Source organism: Arvicanthis niloticus, unplaced genomic scaffold, assembly GCF_011762505.2.
Source record: "Arvicanthis niloticus isolate mArvNil1 unplaced genomic scaffold, mArvNil1.pat.X pat_scaffold_1271_arrow_ctg1, whole genome shotgun sequence".
NCBI lineage: Eukaryota > Metazoa > Chordata > Mammalia > Rodentia > Muridae > Arvicanthis > Arvicanthis niloticus.
In genome coordinates, this window is record NW_023045265.1 from 20,310 (window position 1) to 32,324 (window position 12,015).

General features: G+C 40.6%; 1 long non-coding RNA gene across 1 annotated transcript in view; it reads right to left on the reverse strand.

Annotated features, from left to right (window-relative positions):
• Window positions 1–8,752, reverse strand: part of LOC143433789 (uncharacterized) — a 28,882-nt gene extending 20,130 nt beyond the window's left edge. The window contains exon 1 of the long non-coding RNA XR_013070208.1: window positions 8,355–8,752. This is a non-coding gene — a long non-coding RNA (uncharacterized LOC143433789). The remainder of the gene's footprint in view (window positions 1–8,354) is intronic.
• Between the last annotated feature and the right edge of the window lie 3,263 nt (window positions 8,753–12,015).

Here is a 12,015-nt window from a genome sequence, read left to right on the forward strand (position 1 = left end):
CCCAAACTAATCACCGACAAAAAAGTAAGTTTAAACTATAGAACCGTTCAAAACAAATGGCAGAGAACTTGTTCTGAGGATCTCTAGACTGAGAAAGTGTCAGGATCATTCAATGACCATACGTAACTGAGTTCTGTAGGTGCCTGCTTTAATGGGCCCACAGAGGAGCAAGCCCTTCATATCTTGACAGTATCTAGAGGCTTTGTGGTGCCACTTTTTGGTTGGCGATGCAGAATCAGCACAATGCCCATTGGTAGATGAGTGGATTAAGAAAATGTGGTACATATACATACACAGTAGTGCATTCACTCCATAAAAAGAATGAAGTTCTGTCATTAACCCGGTGAGCTTGGAGGTCATTATGTTAAGTGAAATGAGCTAGCACAGAAGTACGGGTGCTGCATGATTTCTCCTGTGGGTAGAGCTAAAGATGCTGGCATCATCAAAATACGGAGCAGAATAATGGCTGGCAGAGGTTGAGAGTACTATGGAAAGGGGGTGGCAGAGAGGTTGGGCAATGGGTACAATATTATAGTCAGATGAGAGATGTGTGTCCCAGTGTTCTATAGCACAGTACAGTAACTGTGTTAACAATAACACATACACTACAATGTGGTTAGAAGGTTTGAATACATGTACCACAAAGAAATAATAAATATTGGTGGATAAAATAACTACTCCAATTTGATCATGTTACATACATCATACAAGCATGTATCACTACTGTGTATTAAATGATTAAAAATACAATAACTAAAATGTGAAAGAATTAGAGTTGAAAGTCAGAAAAAAAAAAAAAAAAAAAAAAAAAAAAAAAAAAAAAAAAACAACCAGAAGATGATCACAGACCTTTACAGATAGGAAAACAGCCCATACCAAGAGTTGTAGGCAACCCACAGCTGGAGAAGACCAGGAAATTACTCTTTTGATAAGCTGAGGATGAGAAAGATAGGATGAAGGGTGGGAAGCATGTAGCAAGGGAGAGAGGCAGGTAGACAGGCAGAGAGGCAGAGAGGGGCAGAGAGGGGCAGAGAGGGGCAGAGAGAGGCAGAGAGAGGCAGAGAGAGGCAGAGAGAGGCAGAGAGAGGCAGAGAGGCAGAGAGGCAGTAGAGGCAGGCAGGCAGGCAGACAAACAGACAGACAGGCAGGCAGACAAGCAGACAGAAGGCAGGGGAAAGCAGCAGGCAATGAAATAGCTCCTCAGGTAAAGCTCTTGCTGCAAAAGTCTGAAGACCTGAATTCCATTCACAGAACCCACATAACAGTGGACGGAGAGAATCTACTTCACACAGTTGTCTTCCAAACTCCACAAATGCACTGTGACACATATCCCTTCCCCATCACACACACACACACACACACACACACACACACACACACACACACACATTTTATGGACTATATATATACAATTTTATTTTTGATTTTTTTGGAGACAGGGTCTCTCTAGGTGTCACTGGCTGTTCCTGGAACTCCTTGTGTAGAGCAGGCTGGCCTTGAATTTATAGAGATTTGCTACCATACTTAGCTACTTGAGCATGGTTTTGAAAATATGCTAATTTAAGTTCATTGGTGAGAGAAAAATAAAGATTATTTTAATTGCTAAATATGGAGACCATTCAACAGTTAGTTAGAAGTGACAGACGTGACTCCTGCTCTTGCAGAGGACCTGAGTTTTGTTCATAGCTCTCACCTTTCGTAGCTCACAATGGTCTGTAACTCCAGGTGATTGCATCCCTCATTCTGGCCTCTATGGGCACCTGTACACTATGTGTAGTTATGTATATGTGTAACATATGTAACATATGTAACTATGTTACATGTTCCCAACCCCCGTACCCTGCCTACTGTCAGATCAAACATCAAAGAGACCCATGGTAAACAATGCCTTGGGGAACTGTGAGAAAAGCTCCAGGAAAGAAGGAGAGGGTCTTTTACCTCAGGTGCACTTCATCCCCTGGATTATTCTTGAATATGATTCTGTACCTCCTGTGACAAACATTTACATTCAATGTACAAGATATGTTCATTCTTGTTGAACGTGAGATCATAGCTACAGTACCCAATCTGGTCGGTGTACCCTGAATCTGGATATGGCCTTCTGCCTTGCTTTCCCAGATTATACCTGGGAAAAATACATACGAAGCAATTGTGTTTAAATCAGTCTGTCCTGAGAAAGTTCTGGGAACGTTCTGTTCTGTTACTATTTAGTATGTGCTTCCTGGCACTTATTTACATGTTTTTCTGATCTCCACTTTCTTTGGATTGTTTCTTTCTTTGCTACATTCATATATGAGAGCACACTGAAACTGAAGTAAGTTTGCCCACAGCATTAGGCTAAAATTTGCCCCATTCTTTCAGGTCCTTGGATCCTAGGTCTTGAAGACACAGATCTTCATAGGTCATCAAAAGTTGATACCATGCTCATAATTGTTTTCATTGATAACAACTGTTTTGCCTAGGCTAGCAGTCAATCCAGATCATATTTATCTGTTTCATACATAACACTGGAATAGCCAGTGTTTTCTGCTTCAAGAACAGCAAGTTCTAAGGGCTTGTACTGGTAAGAAAATAAAGTCCTGACTGTATATGAGGGATATCTTGGGAGGCCTAGAAGTAATTATAAAGAGTAAATATACTAAGTAAATTTAAATAAAACGTGTTTTTAAATGTATTCTTCCTGTAACTTAAAAATCTAAAAAGTTTTATGATAAACTTGCTTCGAAGTAAAAATACTAAATCACCAATTGCTAGACATAAGTTCGAGTTTGCCATTAGTTATTAAAAGTGTATAAAAAGGACAACATTTATTTGGGTCTATTAATAAACACATCCTGTGGTAGAGCTAGTTGTTGGTATATGGCAAACAATTCAAATTTGCTTTCTTCTCTAGAGGTCACTATAAATTGGAGTTACTAAGAGCTAAGGAGTCTAGTCTCAATAACACATGTAATATTACATGTAAAGAATACATGAATATTTAAATACAATTTTAATGAAAGTGTGTCATTTTGTTTTATTTTAAAGAGAATAGTTTGTCTAATTCAGAGATTCTATCAAACATGATTCCAAAGTGTAAACTGAAGAACAGCCTCAGAACAGAGCAGGAGCTAAGTCCTGGTCTTTTACATCTCTCCTTAGAACAAACTCTTGCTCTGTCACATAGAATTCGTGCCTGTTGTCTTAGTTTGCTCTCTGTTGCTGTGATAAACACTGTGACCAAGAGCAACTTGAGGGTAAAGAAGTTTATTTTAGCTTCCAGCTATAGTCCATCATTCAAGGAAATTAAGGCAGGAACTCAAACAGGGCAGGAACCTGGAGGCAGGAATTGATGCAGAGGCCATGGAGGATGATGCTTATTGGCATACTCTTTTTGCTCACTCATCTTGCTTTTTTATGGAACTCAGGACCACCATCCCATAGTGGGGTGGGCACACATCCATCCTCAATCAAGAAAAAAACCCTCACCTTGTCTATAGGCCAGGCTGCTAGAGGCATTTTCTCAACTAATGTGTCCTTTTTCCAAATAATCTTGTCTTGTTTCAGGTTGCCAAAATTTAAAAATATAAACAAAAAATAAATAGATAAAAATTAAGCAACACAATTTGTTTTCTGAAAAGCATATATTCATAATCCCAGTACTCAGAAGGCAGAAGTAGGAAGTTTGTGAGTTCAAGGCCAGCCTGAGACACTGTACACAAAATTTCTAAAAAAAAAAAAAAATCATAATAATTGTAAAAAATAAAAGAAGCCAGTTAGTGATAGAGAATAAAGTTTTTGCTAAGAAAAATTAAAGAGGAAATAAAGATACATTTTTGTGGTGCTAGATGTGGACTGAGGGCTCGGCATGCTAGGCAAGTCCTCTGCCACTATTTTTTTTTTTTTTTTTTTTTTTTTTTTTTTTTTTTTTTTTACTTTTAATATTGAGACAGGAGCTCATGAAGTTGCCCAAGCTTTCCTTGAGTTAGCAATCTTCTTGTCACAACCTCCTGGGTAGCTGGAATTAAAGGTCTGCACCACCATACTCAGGTAGAGAAAAAAAAATCTTTGCATAACTTGTTCCATATGATAGAACAAGTTTTATTCTCATATAAACTTACTAAAATGGATAGGAAAGAACGGTAAGCAAATGAAAGGAGGACTCTCTGGGATGGTAATTACACAGTCCCGAGAAGCTACTTTGTGTCTCCGAGTGCTCCCGATGTCTACAGAAGCCTCCCAAATGCTGGGTTCTGATAGCAACCTTTCTCAGCTGGTAGAGGGGCTCTTTATGGTTTTTAACAACATAACGGTGCCTTAAGAGGAAATTTTTTCAAAACTGCGTCAGCAAGCATTTTTACTGAAAGTCACCGTGCAGTCCCCTTGAGGGAACTTTGAAGGAAGAAGTCACTTAAGGCATGATTTCCTGGGTGCCAGAGGGCATGAAACCCAAAAGGTTGTGTGTGTGTGTGTGTGTGTGTGTGTGTGTGTTAAAGTAGAAAGGGGATCATGAGAAGGAAGGAAGAGGTCTCAAGGGAGGGAGAGAAGAGAAAAACTTAAGTTCAGCTTTGCTCTTAGCTTCTTAAATTGTACAAAAAGGATGGCATATATTCAGTGTGTTAAGGAACACGTAAGTGATTTGAAAGCAGAAGAGGGACTCTGGGGAGAAGGAAGATAACCATCTGGAGGAAGAAGTGGGCCCCAGGGTTCAGGCACTGTGTCAGGAAAGCAAATGAGAACAAACTATATGCATGAAGATGCCAGAAGAAAAACCATTATTTTCCATGCCAAATTTATTTATTTTAAAAATAGACTCAAGTGAACCTAACAATGTCTATAAACAAGGTCCAAAACTTACTGAACACAAAGGACTGATCACAAGCAGCTCCAAGCTGCCTAATTTGGTCTGTTTTAATCTCCTGACTGATTCTGCTTTTTGTAGTTAGAACCTAAAATTGCATTTGTATCAGATTGTGTCAGAAGACACAGAAATTAGTTTCCCTTTTGTTGTATTCTCTCAGTTGACCTGTTTACCTAATTGTTTTAGATTTAATTTCCCCAAGACATTAAATATATATTTTCTGGGTTATTTAAATTAGGAATATCAATTTTCTAATTTTATTCAGGACTTTCCTCAAACTTTGCTGAGCTTTAAACTACTGTACTAAAACAATTACAAATGGATCTCAGGCTATGGAAGCAATGTGACCTTAAGATTTATCACAGTTTAGCAGCAGGGGAGCGTTATTCTAAGGAGGACAACACAGTGACCATCCACTCAGAAGTAGTCTTGGAAGATTAATCTCCATCCCCTTAGCCTCTCAAGGATGAGAAGTAGGGAATGGAGAGATGGCTTAGAGGTTAGGAGAGCATACTGAACAACCATAAGGGCTGGAGTTCAGATCCCAGTGCCTGTTTAGCAAGTTGGGCATTCCACAAGTGTCAGTTAACCCCTGCTCTGAGTGGGACAGAGGCAGGACGTTTGCTGGGACTTGCTAGCTTCTAGCCTAACTAAGATGACAGGAGCCCTAGATTCAAGGAGAGACCCTGACTCAAAAGAATATGCTGTGAACATAAAGATACCTATTGCCTTCTTCTGGACTTTGAGAATGTGCATACCTGAATATCCACACAGAGACATACATACACACACATACACACACACACACTTAAATAAATAGATAAAACTTCACAGTTTTATCTATCTGATCTCCCGTTACCCGTCCTATCTGTCCACCTCATTCTCTACAGACAGCTATTAGCCTCCCTCCTCCTCACTCTCAGGTAAGCCATAGAAGAAACCCGAGCTCCATTTCCCCAAGCAAACCACAAAGTCAAAAATAGCATTCAAATTTGGAGACAAAGTGTGGGACAGAAACTGAAGGAGGGGTCATCTGGAGACTGCTCCACCTGGGTATCTACCCATGTTCAGTCACCGAAGGTAGATGCTGATGTGGATGCCAGGAAGTGCATGTTGACAGGAGCCTGATATAGCTGTGTCCTTAGAGGTCTGTCAGAGCCTGACATATACAGAGGCAGCTAACCATTGAACTGATCACAAGTTCCCAATGGAGGAGTAAGAGAGAAGACTGAAGGAGCTGAAAAGGTTTGCAGGCCCCATGGGGAGAGCAACAATACCAACCAACCAGAGCTCCCAGGGTCTAAACTACCAGCCTGGGAGCACATAGGGAGGGACCCATGGCTCCAGCTGTATAAGTAGGAGAGGATGGCCTTTTCAGGCATAGGTGGGAGAGGAGATCCTTGGTCCCATGAAGGCTGGATGCCCCAGTGTGGGGGAATTTGAGGGTAGGGAGGTGGGAGTGGGTGGGTGGGGGCACATCCTCATAGAAGCATGAGAAGGGGGATGGGATAGGGGGTTCCTGGGTTGGGGGGAAATGGGGTAAGGGTATAACATCTGAAATGTAAATAAAATATCCAATTTTAAAAAACTCAAAAAAATAACCTCAAAAAAATAGCATTCAAGTCTTCCCTTTACCTTTTTATCTTAGAGCTAGCCATGAACATATTTGTTGACTTGTCTTGTCTGAGAATAGATCCTAAGACCTGTGTTTTACAAGAGATACTATGCTAAAAGTCAGGAGAAAGAAGTGTGTACAGACAGAACAAGAAAAACCAGGGCAGACAGACTTGCTGAGATTCCCACTCAGCTTATATATGATTAAATCATATATCTTTTGCTCAAACACATCGGACAATGGCTGTCCCTGTTTCAATTCCTCTTATGCTAGCAAGTCATCATGAAAATCCCTATGACATCCTCCAGCTGCTTTTATTTTTCATTATATTGTTAGTGTGTTTGTAAGTGTGTATGTGTGCTGATACATGTCATGGCACACATGTGGAGCTCAAAGGACAACTCTCTCTTTTACCATGTGGATCAAACTCAGGACCACCAGGCTAGCAGCAAGCTCCTTTACCTACTGAGGTACATTACCTGCCTCCTTCAGTTCATTTTAATCTATGGTCATTCTCCTAGTGACATGTAGTCATCATTCATTTCCTCAAAGAACAGCCAAGTACCTGGAATACTCTCTGATTCCTTTGCACACACTGAGCTTTCTTACCTCCCAGCCCCAAGTCAATTATCATCAAGGAAGACTTCCCAGAGAAGGAGAAATTCACTACAAGCATGATGTTCTCACAGCACCATGACCTTCTCCTTCATGAGACATATCAAAAGTTATCATTTGGTTTTTAGCTCTGATGTTTATTAATTTCTCCATTTCCTAGAAAACTGTCAGACATACATATACGCGAGTCTTCATGGTATTTCCAAAGCCAGACACACAATAAACAATTGGGTGACCATTGCAACTAATAGCCCACTCAGGTGATTCTTGTAGAATCTTCTCAGGATTTAAATCTGATGCCACCCTAGGGGATCTTCACAACAGTTGCATGCTTATTTGTAAAAGTAAAACAACATGTTACATTTGGTACTCTAGAATTCAAAAGTATAACAGAAGGAACCCTGAATGCTGATTAGGAAGTGGTCTAATGGATTGTTTGTATTGTGTTTGATATTCCCCAACAGAAAGAGAAGGCAGGTGGCAAATTGTTTCAACAAACCTTATTCTGTGAAACATTCATCTTATAGGCAGGGGTTTTAAGCCTGATTACATTCTGTTGCTGTTTGTTTTGAGAACATGTAGCCAAAGCTGGCAAAGAACCCATGACCCTCCTATCCTCTTCTGAGATCTTTGGATCCATGAATTTAATTTACCTCCTAGGCCAGAACACCCTCAGGTCCGGACCCAAGTTTTCTATGCCCTGGAACCCTTGTTGTTCAGTATCTCTCTTGGCTCTGTGACACTTACTGTACTCCTGAGCAAAGCAGAAAATATTAGTACATTAGCAGAAGGAAATGCCTGGAACCATAAAGACATCGGGCTGCTGATTAAAAATAAGAGAAGAGAGCGACTAGTGACAGTGGATTGCAAACAGCAGGCTCTGGAAGATAAAAAGTATGGATGGCAAACAAGGTGTGGGCGAAGTGGACTTTCCACACAAGTACCTCAGTTAACTGCCTACCCAATGTTCCTGAGGTAGACACTGCTATAGAATCATTAACTCTGCCACCAAAACCACTCAGTTCTTCTACCTAGTCACAGAACACTAGAGACAATCTACTTAGATTGTGAACCCTTAAACTTGATGCAGTAATCTGCATCTGTAATCCCAGAACTGGGGAAGTGGAAGCTGGAGGATTAGGAGTTTAAGATCATCCTCGGCATAGGGGGGTTGAGAACATCTTAGGCTACATGACAATCCATATCGATAAGCAACCACCTGAAAACACACACACACACACACACAAGCACACATAATTGAATCGAATAAAATGTAAAGCATACCTTTATTCCCTTCTAAGTAGACCAAGGTGACAGCATCTGAGCTGGTCAGAGAACATCAAAAGGCCCAGATCTTCTTTTAATTGATGATTATAACCAGCAGGACTACGTCTTGGATTTTTTTTTTTTTCAATTTGCTTGATTAAAATTTTTATTTGATTTCTGTGTGGCCAGGAGGTCTTTTCAGAAGCAATTACCGAAGTACAGCTGGGAAGTTCAAGTGCCTCTGGAGACACAGATGCCAAGCAGGCAGAAGTGACAATATGTGTCTGACAGCTACACTACCCCTTTCCCAGCTCCACCCTTTAAACACAAGAAAGGAGATTAGAAACTTTAGATAAACCAAATTCTATGCCAGGTCAGGGATAGGGTGTGTGAATGTTTTCTCGAATGCATGTGTGTGTTATAGATACATACACATAGTCTAACAAGAAACACTAAGGAGAACTTAATCTACTCCTGACTCATCTGGAAGTAAGTTGATCTACAACTACACCTTTGGTTGTACAATGAAAATTATTAATATTTGCTATATTACAAAGAAAGGATCTGCGTGTCTGGGGCATGGAATTTAGTTGTAGGCTCAATGCCTTCCGGCCCCCTTGATTCCCTGGCCCCTACAATTTCCTTTTCTTCTCTCAGTCAAGCTCTTTCAAATTCTTGCTTCTCTTTTTCTATCTAGAGTCACGTGACTATTTTTAGTATTTGTTTCTGCTTCTTAAGTCAAAGTCTCACTCTGTAGTCCAGGGGGTCCTCAAATTCATGGTACTGCTTCAGCTTCAGACTCCCCAATGCTGGAATACCAGGAATAACTCCCCACCTGGCATTTTAAAAGTAACCATTTAAATTTCATATACAAAGGTTTTCTCATCCCATGAGTGTGCTTTTCTGGGTTTTGATTGCTTGATTTTTATATAGGCACACATTTATGCAGCTACCTTCCACCTTGAAAGATAGAACAGAGGTGTAGAGAAAGGCCTCAGCAGTTTTCAGTTGTTGCTATTCCTGTAAAGGACCTGAGTTTAGTTTCTAGTCCCCACACCAGGGTTTCACAACCATCTGTATCTGCAGCTACAATGTCCTCTTCCAGCTTCCACTGTCCAGTGCATACATGTGGCTTATATATACAAACACACACACACACACGTGTGTGTATATGTATATATATATGTGTGTGTGTGTGTATATGTATGTATATATTAAAAATATATCTTTTTTTCTCTAGGTTACAGACAAATTCTAGGAGTTAACACACTCTTCCAGTCAGCTCCCAATGCAGAGGATGACCATTCTTCTAAGCCTGCCACTGTAAGGTGGTGATGCCAGTTCTTGAAGCTTACATGACGGATCACTCGGCTGCATACCCTCCCAGCATGATAACTATGGTGTTCAACAACACAGCTCTGCAGACCAGTAGTTTGTTATCTTTACTGTTGGTTAGCACTAATTTTTTTTAATAAACAACATTTTGTTTCTCTATTTCTCTACTGTTAGATATTTGGGGTTATTTCTTGCTTTTGACTATTATAATTAGATATTAGCCTCTTCGTGCATAATGTTTGGGGAACCCATTTATATTGGGAATGTATTCAAGGGTGCAATCCCAGAACCAAACAACAGATATGCTGTAAGCTTTCACAGGTGTTGTCAACTCATCTTCCAAAGGGTTGTGGCAAATAGCAACAAATGAAAGAGCCTTCTGCTGTAGTGCCCTGGCCTTGGGCACCAGACATTTGTAGTTACCTGGACACTGACCAAGTACACACTGGCTGAATTTGGAGATTGTTAGCACTAAGGCAAGAAATAACAAGAACATATCAAATGCACTACCACCCAGAGGAATGACGGCTAGAGATAGATAAGGAATAAAGGGTGTGGGAGAAGATATGGGAGAAGACTGACGAGGTATGCAGAGTGAAGGATGGAACCTGAGGAATGAGAAGGGAGAGATAAGGACTAAGAGACGTAGGGTGATGAACCAGAACCTAAAGCTTCAAAAAGTGGATCCAGATCAGGGGAGCGAAGACAGAGAGCTGAGCCCATTGTATATTCCTGGTTTGGGCAGTTTGAGAGTCTGGGAGGGGCAGTAGGAGTCCATGTTAGAGGAGCATGCTTGGGAGTCGGTATTTTATTACTGGAAGTTTCATACGCATTACCTTCTTCATAAATTCTACCAGTTTTGCTTTTTTTTTTTTTTGACTCTGAGACAGGTTCTCTCTATGTACATCTCTGGCTGGTCTAGAAATCTCTATGTAGACCAGGCTGGCCTTGAAATTGTGACAATCCTGCTGTCTCTGCATATGAAGGTTGCTGGTCAAGGGCTGGGATTCCAGGAGTGCAGCACCATGCTTGGCTGGAGTCTCACCTTTACAAAGAAACTTGGAGCTGGACATGTTAACATGTCAGGAATTCCTGTCCTTGAGAGGCCCAGGTTAGGGGGATCATGTGGTCCAGGCCACCTCTTGCAAGACTTTAATCTCAAAACAAAAAAAAATCAAAAATAAGAAAAATGAAATAAAAAGAAAGCAGGAAACCATCAGCAGGAACTGAGCCCTGCTGTGCATGACCCGTGAATCATCTATCATGAATATGGACAGGTTCCAACTGCTTAGGACAAAAGGACAATTGGGCCTGGAATCCCAGTACTGGGGAAGTGGGGGCAGGAAGGTTATCCTTGGCTACACATCAAGTTTCAGGACTGCCTCAGCTATGTGAAGTTGTGTCTCACATAAACCAACCAGAGACAAAAGAGAAAAGAAAAAGAAAGAACAACCTAGTTGTTCCTTATAAGAGGAAGGCTAGGCATTTAAGGGTAATTAGCTGCTGGAAGGTACAAATTGAATCATACAGTTCCCTTGGAGATTAATAAAGGAAACAGAAAACTTGGCAAAGTGTATTAAAGGCAGAAACCTTCTGAATTCCCAGAAACAGGAAGACAGATTTTGCGATCTTTTTTTTTTTTTTTACTTAAATAGTAATATAAGTCTATGTGTCATTATTTACAGTTGGATGGTTCAAGTCAGTCTAGTAAATGATTACCAGCCAGAGAAAACTGGAGCCAGCACATCCAAGAAATACGAAAGTCACTCAAAATTGAAAAGACAAACAGCTTAGTGGGCATCATGGTATATACCTGAACTCACAACACTTCAGAGGTAAAGGCAGGAGTGTCAGGAGTTCAAGACCAGCTACAGAATGGGTTTTGAGGTGATCCTGGGCTCCAGAAGACCCTATAATAAACAAACAAACAAACAAACAATCATTTCCTACTGCAGATGAAATGTAGAATTAAAATTTTTCTTGAAATCTCCAAGGGAAATGGGTTTTGCAGGTAAGGCAGGGGCAGTGAAAAGAGGAAGCAGAGAATAAAACAATTTTTTTACAGTTATGAGAGTCAAGGCAAACCCAGAGGTCATCAAAGACTTAAGTAGTAGAGATGCCAACACCAAGCCTAGTAGCAGGAATGATCATCTGGACCCATCGTTTGTTCTGTGTCCAGAGAACACAGAAGAACAAATGAAGGCAGGGTCAGGGAAACCATAGGAGAGCATTTCTTCACCTGACCTCGAGTTCCTAGTCAATGGACCTAGTCAATTGTATTGAAAGAACACTGCACAAAATTATATTATACTCTGAAGACTGACACCACCCTCCCCCACCCCAA